Source organism: Amblyomma americanum, chromosome 2 (genome assembly GCF_052857255.1).
Source record: "Amblyomma americanum isolate KBUSLIRL-KWMA chromosome 2, ASM5285725v1, whole genome shotgun sequence".
NCBI classification, from domain to species: Eukaryota; Metazoa; Arthropoda; class Arachnida; order Ixodida; family Ixodidae; genus Amblyomma; species Amblyomma americanum.
Genome location: NC_135498.1, coordinates 229,560,078 through 229,586,039, shown reverse-complemented (window position 1 = coordinate 229,586,039; position 25,962 = coordinate 229,560,078).

Below are 25,962 nucleotides of genomic sequence, written 5' to 3'. Positions count from 1 at the left end.
CCTTGTACTTGCAGTTTTTGATGATTAGTTCCATGTCTCACTTGTTAGTGTTCTCGAGAGCATGATTAAAATCACGATATGAAAGTAGTGTGGTGTTACGACGTGACACACGCATGTACGTGCAGTTTTTGATGTTTAGTTCCATGTTTAACTTGTTAGTGTACTCGGGAAATGATTAATATCACGATATAAAAGTAGTGCGGTGTTACGACGAGACACACGCATGTACTGTCATTTTTTGATGTTTAGTTTAATGTTTCACTTGTTAGTGTTGTCGAGAGCATGATTAAAATCACGATATGAAAGTAGTGTGGTCTTACGACGAGACACACGCATGTACTTGCAGTTTTTGATGTTTAGTTCCATGTTTAACTTGTTAGTGTACTCGAGAGCATGATTAAATTCACGATATGAAAGTAGTGTGGTGTTACGATGAGACACACGCATGTGCTTGCAGTTTTTGATGTTTAGTTCTATGTTTCACTTGTTAGTGTACTCGAGAGCATGATTAATATCACGATATGAAAGTAGTGTGGTGTTACGACGAGACACACGCATGTGCTTGCAGTTTTTGATGATTAGTTCCATGTTTCGCTTGTTAGTGTTCTCGAGAGCATGATTAAAATCACGATATGAAAGTATTGTGGTGTTACGACCAGACACACGCATGTACTTGCAGTTTTTGATGTTTATTACCATGTTTCACTTGCTAGTCTACTCGAGAGCATGATTAATATCACGATAAGAAAGTAGTGTGGTGTTATGACGAGACACACACCCTTGTACTTGCAGTTTTTGATGATTAGTTCCATGTTTCACTTGTTAGTGTTCTCGAGAGCATGATTAAAATCACGATATGAAAGTAGTGTGGTCTTACGACGAGACACGCATGTACTTGCAGTTTTTGATGTTTTTTACCATGTTTCACTTGTTAGTGTATTCGAGAGCATGATTATTATCACGATAAGAAAGTTGTGTGGTGTTACGACGAGACACACCCTTGTACTTGCAGTTTTTGATGATTAGTTCCATGTCTCACTTGTTAGTGTTCTCGAGAGCATGATTAAAATCACGATATGAAAGTAGTGTGGTGTTACGACGTGACACACGCATGTACGTGCAGTTTTTGATGTTTAGTTCCATGTTTAACTTGTTAGTGTACTCGGGAAATGATTAATATCACGATATAAAAGTAGTGCGGTGTTACGACGAGACACACGCATGTACTGTCATTTTTTGATGTTTAGTTTAATGTTTCACTTGTTAGTGTTGTCGAGAGCATGATTAAAATCACGATATGAAAGTAGTGTGGTGTTACGACGTGACACACGCATGTACGTGCAGTTTTTGATGTTTAGTTCCATGTTTCACTTGTTAGTGTACTCGAGAGCATGATTAATATCACGATATGAAAGTAGTGTGGTGTTACGACGAGACACACGCAAGTACTTGGAGTTTTTGATGTTTAGTTCCATGTTTCACTTCTTAGTGTACTCGAGAGCATGATTAATATCAATATAAGAAAGTAGAGTGGTGTTACGGCGACACACGCGCAGGTACTTGCAGTTCTTGATGATTAGTTTCATGTTTCACTTGTTAGTGTACTCGAGAGCATGAATAATATCACGATATGAAAGTAGTGTGGTAATACGATGAGACACACGCATGTACTTGCAGTTTTTGATGTTTAGTTTCATGTTTCACTTGTTAGTGTACTCGAGAGCATGATTAATATCACGATAGGAAAGTAGTGTGGTACTACGACGAGAAACATGCATGTACTTTCAGTTTTTGGTGTTTAGTTACATGTTTCATTTGTTAATGTACACGAGAGCATGATTAATATAACTATATGAAAGTTGTGTGGTGTTACGACGAGACACCCGCATGTACTTGCAGTTTTTGATGTTTAGTTCTATGTTTCACTTGTTAGTGTTCTCGAGAGCATGATTAATATCACGATATGAAAGTAGTGTGGTGTTACGACGAGACACACACATGTACTTGCAGTTTTTGATGTTTATTACCATGTTTCACTTGCTAGTGTACTCGAGAGCATGATTAATATCACGATAAGAAAGTAGTGTGGTGTTATGAAGAGACACACCCTTGTGCTTGCAGTTTTTGATGATAAGTTCCATGTTTCACTTGTTAGTGTTCTCGAGAGCATGAATAAAATCACGATATGAAAGTAGTGTGGTCTTACGACGAGACACACGCATGTACTTGCAGTTTTTGATGTTTATTACCATGTTTCACTTGTTAGTGTACTCGAGAGCATGATTAATATCACGATAAGAAAGTAGTGTGGAGTTACGACAAGACACACCCTTGTACTTGCAGTTTTTGATGATTAGTTCTATGTTTCACTTGTTAGTGTTCTCGAGAGCATGATTAAAATCATGGTATGAAAGTAGTGTGGTGTTACGACGAGACACACGCATGCACTTGCAGTTTTTGATGTTTTTTACCATGTTTCGCTTGTTAGTGTACTCGAGAGCATGATTATTATCACGATAAGAAAGTAGTGTGGTGTTACGACGAGACTCGCCCTTGTACTTGCAGTTTTTGATGATTAGTTCCATGTTTCATTGTTAGTGTTCTCGAGAGCATGATTAAAATCACGATATGAAAGTAGTGTGGTGTTACGACGAGACACACGCATGTACTTGCAGTTTTTGATGTTTATTACCATGTTTCACTTGCTAGTGTACTCGAGAGCATGATTAATATCACGATAAGAAAGTAGTGTGGTGTTATGACGAGACACACCCTTGTACTTGCAGGTTGTGATGAATAGTTCCATGTTTCACTTGTTAGTGTACTCGAGAGCATGATTAAATTCACGATATGAAAGTAGTGTGGTGTTACGACGAGACACACGCATGTGCTTGCAGTTTTTGATGTTTAGTTCCATGTTTCACTTGTTAGTGTACTCGAGAGCATGAATAATATCACGATATGAATGTAGTGTGGTGTTACGACGAGACACACGCATGTACTTGCAGTTTTTGATGTTTATTACCATGTTTCACTTGCTAGTCTACTCGAGAGCATGATTAATATCACGATAAGAAAGTAGTGTGGTGTTATGACGAGACACACCCTTGTACTTGCAGTTTTTGATGATTAGTTCCATGTTTCACTTGTTAGTGTTCTCGAGAGCATAATTAAAATCACGATATGAAAGTAGTGTGGTCTTACGACGAGACACACGCATGTACTTGCAGTTTTTGATGTTTATTACCATGTTTCACTTGTTAGTGTACTCGAGAGCATGATTAATATCACGATAAGAAAGTAGTGTGGTGTTACGACGAGACACACCCTTGTACTTGCAGTTTTTGATGATTAGTTCTATATTTCACTTGTTAGTGTTCTCGAGAGCATGATTAAAATCACGATATGAAAGTAGTGTGGTGTTACGACGAGACACACGCATGTACTTGCAGTTTTTGATGTTTTTTACCATGTTTCACTTGTTAGTGTACTCGAGAGCATGATTATTATCACGATAAGAAAGTAGTGTGGTGTTACGACGAGACACACCCTTGTACTTGCAGTTTTTGATGATTAGTTCCATGTTTCACTTGTTAGTGTTCTCGAGAGCATGATTAAAATCACGATATGAAAGTAGTGTGGTGTTACGACGTGACACACGCATGTACTCGCAGTTTTTGATGTTTAGTTCCTTGTTTCACTTGTTAGTGTTCTCGAGAGCATGATTAAAATCACGATATGAAAGTAGTGTGGTGTTAAAGGAGACACAAGATTGTACTTGCAGTTTTTGATGTTTATTACCATGTTTCACTTGTTAGTGTACACGAGAGCATGATTATTATCACGATAAAAAAGTAGTGTGGTGTTACGACGAGACACACCCTTGTACTTGCAGTTTTTGATGATTAGTTCCATGTTTCACTTGTTAGTGTTCTCGAGAGCATGATTAAAATCACGATATGAAAGTAGTGTGGTGTTACGACGAGACACACGCATGTACTTGCAGTTTTTGATGTTTATTACCATGTTTCACTTGCTAGTCTACTCGAGAGCATGATTAATATCACGATAAGAAAGTAGTGTGGTGTTATGACGAGACACACACCCTTGTACTTGCGGTTTTTGATGATTAGTTCCATGTTTCACTTGTTAGTGTTCTCGAGAGCATGATTAAAATCACGATATGAAAGTAGTGTGGTCTTACGACGAGACACACGCATGTACTTGCAGTTTTTGATGTTTATTACCATGTTTCACTTGTTAGTGTACTCGAGAGCATGATTAATATCACGATAAGAAAGTAGTGTGGTGTTACGACGAGACACACCCTTGTACTTGCAGTTTTTGATGATTAGTTCCATATTTCACTTGTTAGTGTTCTCGAGAGCATGATTAAAATCACGATATGAAAGTAATGTGGTGTTACGACGAGACACACGCATGTACTTGCAGTTTTTGATGTTTTTTACCATGTTTCACTTGTTAGTGTACTCGAGAGCATGATTATTATCACGATAAGAAAGTAGTGTGGTGTTACGACGAGACACACCCTTGTACTTGCAGTTTTTGATGATTAGTTCCATGTTTCACTTGTCAGTGTTCTCGAGAGCATGATTAAAATCACGATATGAAAGTAGTGTGGTGTTACGACGTGACACACGCATGTACGTGCAGTTTTTGATGTTTAGTTCCATGTTTAACTTGTTAGTGTACTCGGGAAATGAATAATATCACGATATAAAAGTAGTGCGGTGTTATGACGAGACACACGCATGTACTGTCATTTTTTGATGTTTAGTTTAATGTTTCACTTGTTAGTGTTGTCGAGAGCATGATTAAAATCACGATATGAAAGTAGTGTGGTCTTACGACGAGACACACGCATGTACTTGCAGTTCTTGATGTTTAGTTCCATGTTTCACTTGTTAGTGTACTCGAGAGCATGATTAAATTCACGATATAAAAGTAGTGTGGTGTTACGATGAGACACACGCATGTGCTTGCAGTTTTTGATGTTTAGTTCCATGTTTCGCTTGTTAGTGTACTCGAGAGCATGATTAATATCACGATATGAAAGTAGTGTGGTGTTACCACGAGACACACGCATGTGCTTGCAGTTTTTGATGTTTAGTTCCATGTTTCACTTGTTAGTGTACTCGAGAGCATGATTAATATCACGATATGAAATTAGTGTGGTGTTACGACGAGACACACGCAAGTACTTGGAGTTTTTGATGTTTAGTTCCATGTTTCACTTCTTAGTGTACTCGAGAGCATGATTAATATCAATATATGAAAGTAGAGTGGTGTTACGGCGACACACGCGCAGGTACTTGCAGTTCTTGATGATTAGTTTCATGTTTCACTTGTTAATGTACTCGAGAGCATGATTAATATCACGATATGAAAGTAGTGTGGTAATACGATGAGACACACGCATGTACTTGCAGTTTTTGATGTTTAGTTTCATGTTTCACTTGTTAGTGTACTCGAGAGCACAATTAATATCACGATAGGAAAGTAGTGTGGTACTACGACGAGAAACATGCATGTACTTTCAGTTTTTGGTGTTTAGTTACATGTTTCATTTGTTAATGTACACGAGAGCATGATTAATATAACTATATGAAAGTTGTGTGGTGTTACGACGAGACACCCGCATGTACTTGCAGTTTTTGATGTTTAGTTCCATGTTTCACTTGTTAGTGTTCTCGAGAGCATGATTAATATCACGATATGAAAGTAGTGTGGTGTTACGACGAGAGACACGCATGTACTTGCAGTTTTTGATGTTTATTACCATGTTTCACTTGCTAGTGTACTCGAGAGCATGATTAATATCACGATAAGAAAGTAGTGTGGAGTTACGACGAGACACACCCTTGTACTTGCAGTTTTTGATGATTAGTTCTATGTTTCACTTGTTAGTGTTCTCGAGAGCATGATTAAAATCATGATATGAAAGTAGTGTGGTGTTACGACGAGACACACGCATGTACTTGCAGTTTTTGATGTTTTTTACCATGTTTCACTTGTTAGTGTACTCGAGAGCATGATTATTATCACGATAAGAAAGTAGTGTGGTGTTACGACGAGACTCGCCCTTGTACTTGCAGTTTTTGATGATTAGTTCCATGTTTCACTTGTTAGTGTTCTCGAGAGCATGATTAAAATCACGATATGAAAGTAGTGTGGTGTTACGACGAGACACACGCATGTACTTGCAGTTTTTGATGTTTATTACCATGTTTCACTTGCTAGTGTACTCGAGAGCATGATTAATATCACGATAAGAAAGTAGTGTGGTGTTATGACGAGACACACCCTTGTACTTGCAGGTTGTGATGAATAGTTCCATGTTTCACTTGTTAGTGTACTCGAGAGCATGATTAAATTCACGATATGAAAGTAGTGTGGTGTTACGACGAGACACACGCATGTGCTGGCAGTTTTTGATGTTTATTACCATGTTTCACTTGCTAGTCTACTCGAGAGCATGATTAATATCACGATAAGAAAGTAGTGTGGTGTTACGACGAGACACACCCTTGTACTTGCAGTTTTTGATGATTAGTTTCATATTTCACTTGTTAGTGTTCTCGAGAGCATGATTAAAATCACGATATGAAAGTAGTGTGGTGTTACGACGAGACACACGCATGTACTTGCAGTTTTTGATGTTTTTTACCATGTTTCACTTGTTAGTGTACTCGAGAGCATGATTATTATCACGATAAGAAAGTAGTGTGGTGTTACGACGAGACACACCCTTGTACTTGCAGTTTTTGATGATTAGTTCCATGTTTCACTTGTTAGTGTTCTCGAGAGCATGATTAAAATCACGATATGAAAGTAGTGTGGTGTTACGACGTGACACACGCATGTGCTTGCAGTTTTTGATGTTTAGTTCCTTGTTTCACTTGTTAGTGTACTCGAGAGCATGATTAATAACACGATATGAAAGTAGTGTGGTGTTACGACGAGACACACGCAAGTACTTGCAGTTTTTGATGTTTAGTTCCATGTTTCACTTCTTAGTGTACTCGGGAAATGATTAATATCACGATATAAAAGTAGTGCGGTGTTACGACGAGACACACGCATGTACTGTCATTTTTTGATGTTTAGTTTAATGTTTCACTTGTTAGTGTTCTCGAGAGCATGATTAAAATCACGATATGAAAGTAGTGTGGTCTTACGACGAGGCACACGCATGTACTTGCAGTTTTTGATGTTTAGTTCCATGTTTCACTTGTTAGTGTACTCGAGAGCATGATTAAAATCACGATATGAAAGTAGTGTGGTGTTAAGACGTGACACACGCATGTACGTGCAGTTTTTGATGTTTAGTTCCATGTTTCACTTGTTAGTGTACTCGGGAAATGATTAATATCACGATATAAAAGTAGTGCGGTGTTACGACGAGACACACGCATGTACTGTCATTTTTTGATGTTTAGTTTAATGTTTCACTTGTTAGTGTTCTCGAGAGCATGATTAAAATCACGATATGAAAGTAGTGTGGTCTTACGACGAGGCACACGCATGTACTTGCAGTTTTTGATGTTTAGTTCCATGTTTCACTTGTTAGTGTACTCGAGAGCATGATTAAATTCACGATTTGAAAGTAGTGTGGTGTTACGATGAGACACACGCATGTGCTTGCAGTTTTTGATCTTTAGTTCCATGTTTCACTTGTTAGTGTACTCGAGAGCATGATTAATATCACGATATGAAAGTAGTGTGGTGTTACGACGAGACACACGCATGTGCTTGCAGTTTTTGATGTTTAGTTCCTTGTTTCACTTGTTAGTGTACTCGAGAGCATGATTAATAACACGATATGAAAGTAGTGTGGTGTTACGACGAGACACACGCAAGTACTTGCAGTTTTTGATGTTTAGTTCCATGTTTCACTTCTTAGTGTACTCGAGAGCATGATTAATATCAATATATGAAAGTAGAGTGGTGTTACGGCGACACACGCGCAGGTACTTGCAGTTCTTGATGATTAGTTTCATGTTTCACTTGTTAGTGTACTCGAGAGCATGATTAACATCACGATATGAAAGTAGTGCGGTAATACGATGAGACACACGCATGTACTTGCAGTTTTTGATGTTTAATTTCATGTTTCACTTGTTAGTGTACTCAAGAGCATGATTAATATCACGATATGAAAGTAGTGTGGTAATACGACGAGAAACATGCATGTACTTTCAGTTTTTGGTGTTTAGTTACATGTTTCATTTGTTAATGTACACGAGAGCATGATTAATATAACTATATGAAAGTTGTGTGGTGTTACGACGAGACACCCGCATGTACTTGCAGTTTTTGATGTTTAGTTCCATGTTTCACTTGTTAGTGTTCTCGAGAGCATGACTAATATCACGATATGAAAGTAGTGTGGTGTTACGACGAGACACACGCATGTACTTGCAGTTCTTGATGTTTATTACCATGTTTCACTTGCTAGTGTACTCGAGAGCATGATTAATATCACGATAAGAAAGTAGTGTGGTGTTATGACGAGACACACCCTTGTACTTGCAGTTTTTGATGATTAGTTCCATGTTTCACTTGTTAGTGTTCTTGAGAGCATGATTAAAATCACGATATGAAAGTAGTGTGGTCTTACGACGAGACACACGCATGTACTTGCAGTTTTTGATGTTTTTTACCATGTTTCACTTGTTAGTGTACTCGAGAGCATGATTATTATCACGATAAGAAAGTAGTGTGGTGTTACGACGAGACACACGCATGTACTCGCAGTTTTTGATGATTAGTTCCATGTTTCACTTGTTAGTGTTCTCGAGAGCATGATTAAAATCACGATATGAAAGTAGTGTGGTGTTACGACGAGACACACGCATGTACTTGCAGTTTTTGATGTTTATTACCATGTTTCACTTGTTAGTGTACACGAGAGCATGATTAATATCACGATAAAAAAGTAGTGTGGTGTTACGACGAGACACACCCTTGTACTTGCAGTTTTTGATGATTAGTTCCATGTTTCACTTGTTAGTGTTCTCGAGAGCATGATTAAAATCACGATATGAAAGTAGTGTGGTCTTACGACGAGACACACGCATGTACTTGCAGTTTTTGATGTTTATTACCATGTTTCACTTGTTAGTGTACTCGAGAGCATGATTAATATCACGATAAGAAAGTAGTGTGGTGTTACGACGAGACACACCCTTGTACTTGCAGTTTTTGATGATTAGTTCCATATTTCACTTGTTAGTGTTCTCGAGAGCATGATTAAAATCACGATATGAAAGTAGTGTGGTGTTACGACGAGACACACGCATGTACTTGCAGTTTTTGATGTTTTTTACCATGTTTCACTTGTTAGTGTACTCGAGAGCATGATTATTATCACGATAAGAAAGTAGTGTGGTGTTACGACGAGACACACCCTTGTACTTGCAGTTTTTGATGATTAGTTCCATGTTTCACTTGTCAGTGTTCTCGAGAGCATGATTAAAATCACGATATGAAAGTAGTGTGGTGTTACGACGTGACACACGCATGTACGTGCAGTTTTTGATGTTTAGTTCCATGTTTAACTTGTTAGTGTACTCGGGAAATGAATAATATCACGATATAAAAGTAGTGCGGTGTTATGACGAGACACACGCATGTACTGTCATTTTTTGATGTTTAGTTTAATGTTTCACTTGTTAGTGTTGTCGAGAGCATGATTAAAATCACGATATGAAAGTAGTGTGGTCTTACGACGAGACACACGCATGTACTTGCAGTTCTTGATGTTTAGTTCCATGTTTCACTTGTTAGTGTACTCGAGAGCATGATTAAATTCACGATATAAAAGTAGTGTGGTGTTACGATGAGACACACGCATGTGCTTGCAGTTTTTGATGTTTAGTTCCATGTTTCGCTTGTTAGTGTACTCGAGAGCATGATTAATATCACGATATGAAAGTAGTGTGGTGTTACCACGAGACACACGCATGTGCTTGCAGTTTTTGATGTTTAGTTCCATGTTTCACTTGTTAGTGTACTCGAGAGCATGATTAATATCACGATATGAAAGTAGTGTGGTGTTACGACGAGACACACGCAAGTACTTGGAGTTTTTGATGTTTAGTTCCATGTTTCACTTCTTAGTGTACTCGAAAGCATGATTAATATCAATATATGAAAGTAGAGTGGTGTTACGGCGACACACGCGCAGGTACTTGCAGTTCTTGATGATTAGTTTCATGTTTCACTTGTTAGTGTACTCGAGAGCATGATTAATATCACGATATGAAAGTAGTGTGGTAATACGATGAGACACACGCATGTACTTGCAGTTTTTGATGTTTAGTTTCATGTTTCACTTGTTAGTGTACTCGAGAGCATGATTAATATCACGATAGGAAAGTAGTGTGGTACTACGACGAGAAACATGCATGTACTTTCAGTTTTTGGTGTTTAGTTACATGTTTCATTTGTTAATGTACACGAGAGCATGATTAATATAACTATATGAAAGTTGTGTGGTGTTACGACGAGACACCCGCATGTACTTGCAGTTTTTGATGTTTAGTTCCATGTTTCACTTGTTAGTGTTCTCGAGAGCATGATTAATATCACGATATGAAAGTAGTGTGGTGTTACGACGAGAGACACGCATGTACTTGCAGTTTTTGATGTTTATTACCATGTTTCACTTGCTAGTGTACTCGAGAGCATGATTAATATCACGATAAGAAAGTAGTGTGGTGTTATGACGAGACACACCCTTGTACTTGCAGTTTTTGATGATAAGTTCCATGTTTCACTTGTTAGTGTTCTCGAGAGCATGATTAAAATCACGATATGAAAGTAGTGTGGTCTTACGACGAGACACACGCATGTACTTGCAGTTTTTGATGTTTATTACCATGTTTCACTTGTTAGTGTACTCGAGAGCATGATTAATATCACGATAAGAAAGTAGTGTGGAGTTACGACGAGACACACCCTTGTACTTGCAGTTTTTGATGATTAGTTCTATGTTTCACTTGTTAGTGTTCTCGAGAGCATGATTAAAATCATGATATGAAAGTAGTGTGGTGTTACGACGAGACACACGCATGTACTTGCAGTTTTTGATGTTTTTTACCATGTTTCACTTGTTAGTGTACTCGAGAGCATGATTATTATCACGATAAGAAAGTAGTGTGGTGTAACGACGAGACTCGCCCTTGTACTTGCAGTTTTTGATGATTAGTTCCATGTTTCACTTGTTAGTGTTCTCGAGAGCATGATTAAAATCACGATATGAAAGTAGTGTGGTGTTACGACGAGACACACGCATGTACTTGCAGTTTTTGATGTTTATTACCATGTTTCACTTGCTAGTGTACTCGAGAGCATGATTAATATCACGATAAGAAAGTAGTGTGGTGTTATGACGAGACACACCCTTGTACTTGCAGGTTGTGATGAATAGTTCCATGTTTCACTTGTTAGTGTACTCGAGAGCATGATTAAATTCACGATATGAAAGTAGTGTGGTGTTACGACGAGACACACGCATGTGCTGGCAGTTTTTGATGTTTAGTTCCATGTTTCACTTGTTAGTGTACTCGAGAGCATGAATAATATCACGATATGAATGTAGTGTGGTGTTACGACGAGACACACGCATGTACTTGCAGTTTTTGATGTTTATTACCATGTTTCACTTGCTAGTCTACTCGAGAGCATGATTAATATCACGATAAGAAAGTAGTGTGGTGTTATGACGAGACACACCCTTGTACTTGCAGTTTTTGATGATTAGTTCCATGTTTCACTTGTTAGTGTTCTCGAGAGCATGATTAAAATCACGATATGAAAGTAGTGTGGTCTTACGACGAGACACACGCATGTACTTGCAGTTTTTGATGTTTATTACCATGTTTCACTTGTTAGTGTACTCGAGAGCATGATTAATATCACGATAAGAAAGTAGTGTGGTGTTACGACGAGACACACCCTTGTACTTGCAGTTTTTGATGATTAGTTTCATATTTCACTTGTTAGTGTTCTCGAGAGCATGATTAAAATCACGATATGAAAGTAGTGTGGCGTTACGACGAGACACACGCATATACTTGCAGTTTTTGATGTTTTTTACCATGTTTCACTTGTTAGTGTACTCGAGAGCATGATTATTATCACGATAAGAAAGTAGTGTGGTGTTACGACGAGACACACCCTTGTACTTGCAGTTTTTGATGATTAGTTCCATGTTTCACTTGTTAGTGTTCTCGAGAGCATGATTAAAATCACGATATGAAAGTAGTGTGGTGTTACGACGTGACACACGCATGTGCTTGCAGTTTTTGATGTTTAGTTCCTTGTTTCACTTGTTAGTGTACTCGAGAGCATGATTAATAACACGATATGAAAGTAGTGTGGTGTTACGACGAGACACACGCAAGTACTTGCAGTTTTTGATGTTTAGTTCCATGTTTCACTTCTTAGTGTACTCGGGAAATGATTAATATCACGATATAAAAGTAGTGCGGTGTTACGACGAGACACACGCATGTACTGTCATTTTTTGATGTTTAGTTTAATGTTTCACTTGTTAGTGTTCTCGAGAGCATGATTAAAATCACGATATGAAAGTAGTGTGGTCTTACGACGAGGCACACGCATGTACTTGCAGTTTTTGATGTTTAGTTCCATGTTTCACTTGTTAGTGTACTCGAGAGCATGATTAAAATCACGATATGAAAGTAGTGTGGTGTTACGACGTGACACACGCATGTACTGTCATTTTTTGATGTTTAGTTTAATGTTTCACTTGTTAGTGTTCTCGAGAGCATGATTAATATCACGATATGAAAGTAGTGTGGTGTTACGACGAGAGACACGCATGTACTTGCAGTTTTTGATGTTTATTACCATGTTTCACTTGCTAGTGTACTCGAGAGCATGATTAATATCACGATAAGAAAGTAGTGTGGTGTTATGACGAGACACACCCTTGTACTTGCAGTTTTTGATGATAAGTTCCATGTTTCACTTGTTAGTGTTCTCGAGAGCATGATTAAAATCACGATATGAAAGTAGTGTGGTCTTACGACGAGACACACGCATGTACTTGCAGTTTTTGATGTTTATTACCATGTTTCACTTGTTAGTGTACTCGAGAGCATGATTAATATCACGATAAGAAAGTAGTGTGGAGTTACGACGAGACACACCCTTGTACTTGCAGTTTTTGATGATTAGTTCTATGTTTCACTTGTTAGTGTTCTCGAGAGCATGATTAAAATCATGATATGAAAGTAGTGTGGTGTTACGACGAGACACACGCATGTACTTGCAGTTTTTGATGTTTTTTACCATGTTTCACTTGTTAGTGTACTCGAGAGCATGATTATTATCACGATAAGAAAGTAGTGTGGTGTTACGACGAGACTCGCCCTTGTACTTGCAGTTTTTGATGATTAGTTCCATGTTTCACTTGTTAGTGTTCTCGAGAGCATGAATAAAATCACGATATGAAAGTAGTGTGGTGTTACGACGAGACACACGCATGTACTTGCAGTTTTTGATGTTTATTACCATGTTTCACTTGCTAGTGTACTCGAGAGCATGATTAATATCACGATAAGAAAGTAGTGTGGTGTTATGACGAGACACACCCTTGTACTTGCAGGTTGTGATGAATAGTTCCATGTTTCACTTGTTAGTGTACTCGAGAGCATGATTAAATTCACGATATGAAAGTAGTGTGGTGTTACGACGAGACACACGCATGTGCTGGCAGTTTTTGATGTTTAGTTCCATGTTTCACTTGTTAGTGTACTCGAGAGCATGAATAATATCACGATATGAATGTAGTGTGGTGTTACGACGATACACACGCATGTACTTGCAGTTTTTGATGTTTATTACCATGTTTCACTTGCTAGTCTACTCGAGAGCATGATTAATATCACGATAAGAAAGTAGTGTGGTGTTATGACGAGACACACCCTTGTACTTGCAGTTTTTGATGATTAGTTCCATGTTTCACTTGTTAGTGTTCTCGAGAGCATGATTAAAATCACGATATGAAAGTAGTGTGGTCTTACGACGAGACACACGCATGTACTTGCAGTTTTTGATGTTTATTACCATGTTTCACTTGTTAGTGTACTCGAGAGCATGATTAATATCACGATAAGAAAGTAGTGTGGTGTTACGACGAGACACACCCTTGTACTTGCAGTTTTTGATGATTAGTTTCATATTTCACTTGTTAGTGTTCTCGAGAGCATGATTAAAATCACGATATGAAAGTAGTGTGGCGTTACGACGAGACACACGCATGTACTTGCAGTTTTTGATGTTTTTTACCATGTTTCACTTGTTAGTGTACTCGAGAGCATGATTATTATCACGATAAGAAAGTAGTGTGGTGTTACGACGAGACACACCCTTGTACTTGCAGTTTTTGATGATTAGTTCCATGTTTCACTTGTTAGTGTTCTCGAGAGCATGATTAAAATCACGATATGAAAGTAGTGTGGTGTTACGACGTGACACACGCATGTACTTGCAGTTTTTGATGTTTAGTTCCATGTTTCACTTGTTAGTGTTCTCGAGAGCATGATTAATATCACGATATGAAAGTAGTGTGGTGTTACGACGAGAGACACGCATGTACTTGCAGTTTTTGATGTTTATTACCATGTTTCACTTGCTAGTGTACTCGAGAGCATGATTAATATCACGATAAGAAAGTAGTGTGGTGTTATGACGAGACACACCCTTGTACTTGCAGTTTTTGATGATAAGTTCCATGTTTCACTTGTTAGTGTTCTCGAGAGCATGATTAAAATCACGATATGAAAGTAGTGTGGTCTTACGACGAGACACACGCATGTACTTGCAGTTTTTGATGTTTATTACCATGTTTCACTTGTTAGTGTACTCGAGAGCATGATTAATATCACGATAAGAAAGTAGTGTGGAGTTACGACGAGACACACCCTTGTACTTGCAGTTTTTGATGATTAGTTCTATGTTTCACTTGTTAGTGTTCTCGAGAGCATGATTAAAATCATGATATGAAAGTAGTGTGGTGTTACGACGAGACACACGCATGTACTTGCAGTTTTTGATGTTTTTTACCATGTTTCACTTGTTAGTGTACTCGAGAGCATGATTATTATCACGATAAGAAAGTAGTGTGGTGTAACGACGAGACTCGCCCTTGTACTTGCAGTTTTTGATGATTAGTTCCATGTTTCACTTGTTAGTGTTCTCGAGAGCATGATTAAAATCACGATATGAAAGTAGTGTGGTGTTACGACGAGACACACGCATGTACTTGCAGTTTTTGATGTTTATTACCATGTTTCACTTGCTAGTGTACTCGAGAGCATGATTAATATCACGATAAGAAAGTAGTGTGGTGTTATGACGAGACACACCCTTGTACTTGCAGGTTGTGATGAATAGTTCCATGTTTCACTTGTTAGTGTACTCGAGAGCATGATTAAATTCACGATATGAAAGTAGTGTGGTGTTACGACGAGACACACGCATGTGCTGGCAGTTTTTGATGTTTAGTTCCATGTTTCACTTGTTAGTGTACTCGAGAGCATGAATAATATCACGATATGAATGTAGTGTGGTGTTACGACGAGACACACGCATGTACTTGCAGTTTTTGATGTTTATTACCATGTTTCACTTGCTAGTCTACTCGAGAGCATGATTAATATCACGATAAGAAAGTAGTGTGGTGTTATGACGAGACACACCCTTGTACTTGCAGTTTTTGATGATTAGTTCCATGTTTCACTTGTTAGTGTTCTCGAGAGCATGATTAAAATCACGATATGAAAGTAGTGTGGTCTTACGACGAGACACACGCATGTACTTGCAGTTTTTGATGTTTATTACCATGTTTCACTTGTTAGTGTACTCGAGAGCATGATTAATATCACGATAAGAAAGTAGTGTGGTGTTACGACGAGACACACCCTTGTACTTGCAGTTTTTGATGATTAGTTTCATATTTCACTTGTTAGTGTTCTCGAGAGCATGATTAAAATCACGATATGAAAGTAGTGTGGCGTTACGACGAGACACACGCATATACTTGCAGTTTTTGATGTTTTTTACCATGTTTCACTTGTTAGTGTACTCGAGAGCATGATTATTATCACGATAAGAAAGTAGTGTGGTGTTACGACGAGACACACCCTTGTACTTGCAGTTTTTGATGATTAGTTCCATGTTTCACTTGTTAGTGTTCTCGAGAGCATGATTAAAATCACGATATGAAAGTAGTGTGGTGTTACGACGTGACACACGCATGTGCTTGCAGTTTTTGATGTTTAGTTCCTTGTTTCACTTGTTAGTGTACTCGAGAGCATGATTAATAACACGATATGAAAGTAGTGTGGTGTTACGACGAGACACACGCAAGTACTTGCAGTTTTTGATGTTTAGTTCCATGTTTCACTTCTTAGTGTACTCGGGAAATGATTAATATCACGATATAAAAGTAGTGCGGTGTTACGACGAGACACACGCATGTACTGTCATTTTTTGATGTTTAGTTTAATGTTTCACTTGTTAGTGTTCTCGAGAGCATGATTAAAATCACGATATGAAAGTAGTGTGGTCTTACGACGAGGCACACGCATGTACTTGCAGTTTTTGATGTTTAGTTCCATGTTTCACTTGTTAGTGTACTCGAGAGCATGATTAAAATCACGATATGAAAGTAGTGTGGTGTTACGACGTGACACACGCATGTACTGTCATTTTTTGATGTTAAGTTTAATGTTTCACTTGTTAGTGTTCTCGAGAGCATGATTAATATCACGATATGAAAGTAGTGTGGTGTTACGACGAGAGACACGCATGTACTTGCAGTTTTTGATGTTTATTACCATGTTTCACTTGCTAGTGTACTCGAGAGCATGATTAATATCACGATAAGAAAGTAGTGTGGTGTTATGACGAGACACACCCTTGTACTTGCAGTTTTTGATGATAAGTTCCATGTTTCACTTGTTAGTGTTCTCGAGAGCATGATTAAAATCACGATATGAAAGTAGTGTGGTCTTACGACGAGACACACGCATGTACTTGCAGTTTTTGATGTTTATTACCATGTTTCACTTGTTAGTGTACTCGAGAGCATGATTAATATCACGATAAGAAAGTAGTGTGGAGTTACGACGAGACACACCCTTGTACTTGCAGTTTTTGATGATTAGTTCTATGTTTCACTTGTTAGTGTTCTCGAGAGCATGATTAAAATCATGATATGAAAGTAGTGTGGTGTTACGACGAGACACACGCATGTACTTGCAGTTTTTGATGTTTTTTACCATGTTTCACTTGTTAGTGTACTCGAGAGCATGATTATTATCACGATAAGAAAGTAGTGTGGTGTTACGACGAGACTCGCCCTTGTACTTGCAGTTTTTGATGATTAGTTCCATGTTTCACTTGTTAGTGTTCTCGAGAGCATGATTAAAATCACGATATGAAAGTAGTGTGGTGTTACGACGAGACACACGCATGTACTTGCAGTTTTTGATGTTTATTACCATGTTTCACTTGCTAGTGTACTCGAGAGCATGATTAATATCACGATAAGAAAGTAGTGTGGTGTTATGACGAGACACACCCTTGTACTTGCAGGTTGTGATGAATAGTTCCATGTTTCACTTGTTAGTGTACTCGAGAGCATGATTAAATTCACGATATGAAAGTAGTGTGGTGTTACGACGAGACACACGCATGTGCTGGCAGTTTTTGATGTTTAGTTCCATGTTTCACTTGTTAGTGTACTCGAGAGCATGAATAATATCACGATATGAATGTAGTGTGGTGTTACGACGAGACACACGCATGTACTTGCAGTTTTTGATGTTTATTACCATGTTTCACTTGCTAGTCTACTCGAGAGCATGATTAATATCACGATAAGAAAGTAGTGTGGTGTTATGACGAGACACACCCTTGTACTTGCAGTTTTTGATGATTAGTTCCATGTTTCACTTGTTAGTGTTCTCGAGAGCATGATTAAAATCACGATATGAAAGTAGTGTGGTCTTACGACGAGACACACGCATGTACTTGCAGTTTTTGATGTTTATTACCATGTTTCACTTGTTAGTGTACTCGAGAGCATGATTAATATCACGATAAGAAAGTAGTGTGGTGTTACGACGAGACACACCCTTGTACTTGCAGTTTTTGATGATTAGTTTCATATTTCACTTGTTAGTGTTCTCGAGAGCATGATTAAAATCACGATATGAAAGTAGTGTGGCGTTACGACGAGACACACGCATGTACTTGCAGTTTTTGATGTTTTTTACCATGTTTCACTTGTTAGTGTACTCGAGAGCATGATTATTATCACGATAAGAAAGTAGTGTGGTGTTACGACGAGACACACCCTTGTACTTGCAGTTTTTGATGATTAGTTCCATGTTTCACTTGTTAGTGTTCTCGAGAGCATGATTAAAATCACGATATGAAAGTAGTGTGGTGTTACGACGTGACACACGCATGTGCTTGCAGTTTTTGATGTTTAGTTCCTTGTTTCACTTGTTAGTGTACTCGAGAGCATGATTAATAACACGATATGAAAGTAGTGTGGTGTTACGACGAGACACACGCATGTACTTGCAGTTTTTGATGTTTATTACCATGTTTCACTTGTTAGTGGACACGAGAGCATGATTAATATCACGATAAAAAAGTAGTGTGGTGTTACGACGAGACACACCCTTGTACTTGCAGTTTTTGATGATTAGTTCTATGTTTCACTTGTTAGTGTTCTCGAGAGCATGATTAAAATCATGATATGAAAGTAGTGTGGTGTTACGACGAGACACACGCATGTACTTGCAGTTTTTGATGTTTTTTACCATGTTTCACTTGTTAGTGTACTCGAGAGCATGATTATTATCACGATAAGAAAGTAGTGTGGTGTTACGACGAGACTCGCCCTTGTACTTGCAGTTTTTGATGATTAGTTCCATGTTTCACTTGTTAGTGTTCTCGAGAGCATGAATAAAATCACGATATGAAAGTAGTGTGGTGTTACGACGAGACACACGCATGTACTTGCAGTTTTTGATGTTTATTACCATGTTTCACTTGCTAGTGTACTCGAGAGCATGATTAATATCACGATAAGAAAGTAGTGTGGTGTTATGACGAGACACACGCATGTACTTGCAGTTTTTGATGTTTATTACCATGTTTCACTTGTTAGTGTACTCGAGAGCATGATTAATATCACGATAAGAAAGTAGTGTGGAGTTACGACGAGACACACCCTTGTACTTGCAGTTTTTGATGATTAGTTCTATGTTTCACTTGTTAGTGTTCTCGAGAGCATGATTAAAATCATGATATGAAAGTAGTGTGGTGTTACGACGAGACACACGCATGTACTTGCAGTTTTTGATGTTTTTTACCATGTTTCACTTGTTAGTGTACTCGAGAGCATGATTATTATCACGATAAGAAAGTAGTGTGGTGTTACGACGAGACTCGCCCTTGTACTTGCAGTTTTTGATGATTAGTTCCATGTTTCACTTGTTAGTGTTCTCGAGAGCATGAATAAAATCACGATATGAAAGTAGTGTGGTGTTACGACGAGACACACGCATGTACTTGCAGTTTTTGATGTTTATTACCATGTTTCACTTGCTAGTGTACTCGAGAGCATGATTAATATCACGATAAGAAAGTAGTGTGGTGTTATGACGAGACACACCCTTGTACTTGCAGGTTGTGATGAATAGTTCCATGTTTCACTTGTTAGTGTACTCGAGAGCATGATTAAATTCACGATATGAAAGTAGTGTGGTGTTACGACGAGACACACGCATGTGCTGGCAGTTTTTGATGTTTAGTTCCATGTTTCACTTGTTAGTGTACTCGAGAGCATGAATAATATCACGATATGAATGTAGTGTGGTGTTACGACGAGACACACGCATGTACTTGCAGTTTTTGATGTTTATTACCATGTTTCACTTGCTAGTCTACTCGAGAGCATGATTAATATCACGATAAGAAAGTAGTGTGGTGTTATGACGAGACACACCCTTGTACTTGCAGTTTTTGATGATTAGTTCCATGTTTCACTTGTTAGTGTTCTCGAGAGCATGATTAAAATCACGATATGAAAGTAGTGTGGTCTTACGACGAGACACACGCATGTACTTGCAGTTTTTGATGTTTATTACCATGTTTCACTTGTTAGTGTACTCGAGAGCATGATTAATATCACGATAAGAAAGTAGTGTGGTGTTACGACGAGACACACCCTTGTACTTGCAGTTTTTGATGATTAGTTTCATATTTCACTTGTTAGTGTTCTCGAGAGCATGATTAAAATCACGATATGAAAGTAGTGTGGCGTTACGACGAGACACACGCATGTACTTGCAGTTTTTGATGTTTTTTACCATGTTTCACTTGTTAGTGTACTCGAGAGCATGATTATTATCACGATAAGAAAGTAGTGTGGTGTTACGACGAGACACACCCTTGTACTTGCAGTTTTTGATGATTAGTTCCATGTTTCACTTGTTAGTGTTCTCGAGAGCATGATTAAAATCACGATATGAAAGTAGTGTGGTGTTACGACGTGACACACGCATGTACTTGCAGTTTTTGATGTTTAGTTCCATGTTTCACTTGTTAGTGTTCTCGAGAGCATGATTAATATCACGATATGAAAGTAGTGTGGTGTTACGACGAGAGACACGCATGTACTTGCAGTTTTTGATGTTTATTACCATGTTTCACTTGCTAGTGTACTCGAGAGCATGATTAATATCACGATAAGAAAGTAGTGTGGTGTTATGACGAGACACACCCTTGTACTTGCAGTTTTTGATGATAAGTTCCATGTTTCACTTGTTAGTGTTCTCGAGAGCATGATTAAAATCACGATATGAAAGTAGTGTGGTTTTACGACGAGACACACGCATGTACTTGCAGTTTTTGATGTTTATTACCATGTTTCACTTGTTAGTGTACTCGAGAGCATGATTAATATCACGATAAGAAAGTAGTGTGGAGTTACGACGAGACACACCCTTGTACTTGCAGTTTTTGATGATTAGTTCTATGTTTCACTTGTTAGTGTTCTCGAGAGCATGATTAAAATCATGATATGAAAGTAGTGTGGTGTTACGACGAGACACACGCATGTACTTGCAGTTTTTGATGTTTTTTACCATGTTTCACTTGTTAGTGTACTCGAGAGCATGATTAAAATCACGATATGAAAGTAGTGTGGTGTTACGACGAGACACACGCATGTACTTGCAGTTTTTGATGTTTATTACCATGTTTCACTTGCTAGTGTACTCGAGAGCATGATTAATATCACGATAAGAAAGTAGTGTGGTGTTATGACGAGACACACCCTTGTACTTGCAGGTTGTGATGAATAGTTCCATGTTTCACTTGTTAGTGTACTCGAGAGCATGATTAAATTCACGATATGAAAGTAGTGTGGTGTTACGACGAGACACACGCATGTGCTGGCAGTTTTTGATGTTTAGTTCCATGTTTCACTTGTTAGTGTACTCGAGAGCATGAATAATATCACGATATGAATGTAGTGTGGTGTTACGACGAGACACACGCATGTACTTGCAGTTTTTGATGTTTATTACCATGTTTCATTTGCTAGTCTACTCGAGAGCATGATTAATATCACGATAAGAAAGTAGTGTGGTGTTATGACGAGACACACCCTTGTACTTGCAGTTTTTGATGATTAGTTCCATGTTTCACTTGTTAGTGTTCTCGAGAGCATGATTAAAATCACGATATGAAAGTAGTGTGGTCTTACGACGAGACACACGCATGTACTTGCAGTTTTTGATGTTTATTACCATGTTTCACTTGTTAGTGTACTCGAGAGCATGATTAATATCACGATAAGAAAGTAGTGTGGTGTTACGACGAGACACACCCTTGTACTTGCAGTTTTTGATGATTAGTTTCATATTTCACTTGTTAGTGTTCTCGAGAGCATGATTAAAATCACGATATGAAAGTAGTGTGGCGTTACGACGAGACACACGCATATACTTGCAGTTTTTGATGTTTTTTACCATGTTTCACTTGTTAGTGTACTCGAGAGCATGATTATTATCACGATAAGAAAGTAGTGTGGTGTTACGACGAGACACACCCTTGTACTTGCAGTTTTTGATGATTAGTTCCATGTTTCACTTGTTAGTGTTCTCGAGAGCATGATTAAAATCACGATATGAAAGTAGTGTGGTGTTACGACGTGACACACGCATGTGCTTGCAGTTTTTGATGTTTAGTTCCTTGTTTCACTTGTTAGTGTACTCGAGAGCATGATTAATAACACGATATGAAAGTAGTGTGGTGTTACGACGAGACACACGCAAGTACTTGCAGTTTTTGATGTTTAGTTCCATGTTTCACTTCTTAGTGTACTCGGGAAATGATTAATATCACGATATAAAAGTAGTGCGGTGTTACGACGAGACACACGCATGTACTGTCATTTTTTGATGTTTAGTTTAATGTTTCACTTGTTAGTGTTCTCGAGAGCATGATTAAAATCACGATATGAAAGTAGTGTGGTCTTACGACGAGGCACACGCATGTACTTGCAGTTTTTGATGTTTAGTTCCATGTTTCACTTGTTAGTGTACTCGAGAGCATGATTAAAATCACGATATGAAAGTAGTGTGGTGTTACGACGTGACACACGCATGTACTGTCATTTTTTGATGTTTAGTTTAATGTTTCACTTGTTAGTGTTCTCGAGAGCATGATTAATATCACGATATGAAAGTAGTGTGGTGTTACGACGAGAGACACGCATGTACTTGCAGTTTTTGATGTTTATTACCATGTTTCACTTGCTAGTGTACTCGAGAGCATGATTAATATCACGATAAGAAAGTAGTGTGGTGTTATGACGAGACACACCCTTGTACTTGCAGTTTTTGATGATAAGTTCCATGTTTCACTTGTTAGTGTTCTCGAGAGCATGATTAAAATCACGATATGAAAGTAGTGTGGTCTTACGACGAGACACACGCATGTACTTGCAGTTTTTGATGTTTATTACCATGTTTCACTTGTTAGTGTACTCGAGAGCATGATTAATATCACGATAAGAAAGTAGTGTGGAGTTACGACGAGACACACCCTTGTACTTGCAGTTTTTGATGATTAGTTCTATGTTTCACTTGTTAGTGTTCTCGAGAGCATGATTAAAATCATGATATGAAAGTAGTGTGGTGTTACGACGAGACACACGCATGTACTTGCAGTTTTTGATGTTTTTTACCATGTTTCACTTGTTAGTGTACTCGAGAGCATGATTATTATCACGATAAGAAAGTAGTGTGGTGTTACGACGAGACTCGCCCTTGTACTTGCAGTTTTTGATGATTAGTTCTATGTTTCACTTGTTAGTGTTCTCGAGAGCATGATTAAAATCACGATATGAAAGTAGTGTGGTGTTACGACGAGACACACGCATGTACTTGCAGTTTTTGATGTTTATTACCATGTTTCACTTGCTAGTGTACTCGAGAGCATGATTAATATCACGATAAGAAAGTAGTGTGGTGTTATGACGAGACACACCCTTGTACTTGCAGGTTGTGATGAATAGTTCCATGTTTCACTTGTTAGTGTACTCGAGAGCATGATTAAATTCACGATATGAAAGTAGTGTGGTGTTACGACGAGACACACGCATGTGCTGGCAGTTTTTGATGTTTAGTTCCATGTTTCACTTGTTAGTGTACTCGAGAGCATGAATAATATCACGATATGAATGTAGTGTGGTGTTACGACGAGACACACGCATGTACTTGCAGTTTTTGATGTTTATTACCATGTTTCACTTGCTAGTCTACTCGAGAGCATGATTAATATCACGATAAGAAAGTAGTGTGGTGTTATGACGAGACACACCCTTGTACTTGCAGTTTTTGATGATTAGTTCCATGTTTCACTTGTTAGTGTTCTCGAGAGCATGATTAAAATCACGATATGAAAGTAGTGTGGTCTTACGACGAGACACACGCATGTACTTGCAGTTTTTGATGTTTATTACCATGTTTCACTTGTTAGTGTACTCGAGAGCATGATTAATATCACGATAAGAAAGTAGTGTGGTGTTACGACGAGACACACCCTTGTACTTGCAGTTTTTGATGATTAGTTTCATATTTCACTTGTTAGTGTTCTCGAGAGCATGATTAAAATCACGATATGAAAGTAGTGTGGCGTTACGACGAGACACACGCATGTACTTGCAGTTTTTGATGTTTTTTACCATGTTTCACTTGTTAGTGTACTCGAGAGCATGATTATTATCACGATAAGAAAGTAGTGTGGTGTTACGACGAGACACACCCTTGTACTTGCAGTTTTTGATGATTAGTTCCATGTTTCACTTGTTAGTGTTCTCGAGAGCATGATTAAAATCACGATATGAAAGTAGTGTGGTCTTACGACGAGACACACGCATGTACTTGCAGTTTTTGATGTTTATTACCATGTTTCACTTGTTAGTGTACTCGAGAGCATGATTAATATCACGATAAGAAAGTAGTGTGGTGTTACGACGAGACACACCCTTGTACTTGCAGTTTTTGATGATTAGTTTCATATTTCACTTGTTAGTGTTCTCGAGAGCATGATTAAAATCACGATATGAAAGTAGTGTGGCGTTACGACGAGACACACGCATATACTTGCAGTTTTTGATGTTTTTTACCATGTTTCACTTGTTAGTGTACTCGAGAGCATGATTATTATCACGATAAGAAAGTAGTGTGGTGTTACGACGAGACACACCCTTGTACTTGCAGTTTTTGATGATTAGTTCCATGTTTCACTTGTTAGTGTTCTCGAGAGCATGATTAAAATCACGATATGAAAGTAGTGTGGTGTTACGACGTGACACACGCATGTGCTTGCAGTTTTTGATGTTTAGTTCCTTGTTTCACTTGTTAGTGTACTCGAGAGCATGATTAATAACACGATATGAAAGTAGTGTGGTGTTACGACGAGACACACGCAAGTACTTGCAGTTTTTGATGTTTAGTTCCATGTTTCACTTCTTAGTGTACTCGGGAAATGATTAATATCACGATATAAAAGTAGTGCGGTGTTACGACGAGACACACGCATGTACTGTCATTTTTTGATGTTTAGTTTTTTGTTTCACTTGTTAGTGTTCTCGAGAGCATGATTAAAATCACGATATGAAAGTAGTGTGGTCTTACGACGAGGCACACGCATGTACTTGCAGTTTTTGATGTTTAGTTCCATGTTTCACTTGTTAGTGTACTCGAGAGCATGATTAAAATCACGATATGAAAGTAGTGTGGTGTTACGACGTGACACACGCATGTACTGTCATTTTTTGATGTTTAGTTTAATGTTTCACTTGTTAGTGTTCTCGAGAGCATGATTAATATCACGATATGAAAGTAGTGTGGTGTTACGACGAGAGACACGCATGTACTTGCAGTTTTTGATGTTTATTACCATGTTTCACTTGCTAGTGTACTCGAGAGCATGATTAATATCACGATAAGAAAGTAGTGTGGTGTTATGACGAGACACACCCTTGTACTTGCAGTTTTTGATGATAAGTTCCATGTTTCACTTGTTAGTGTTCTCGAGAGCATGATTAAAATCACGATATGAAAGTAGTGTGGTCTTACGACGAGACACACGCATGTACTTGCAGTTTTTGATGTTTATTACCATGTTTCACTTGTTAGTGTACTCGAGAGCATGATTAATATCACGATAAGAAAGTAGTGTGGAGTTACGACGAGACACACCCTTGTACTTGCAGTTTTTGATGATTAGTTCTATGTTTCACTTGTTAGTGTTCTCGAGAGCATGATTAAAATCATGATATGAAAGTAGTGTGGTGTTACGACGAGACAC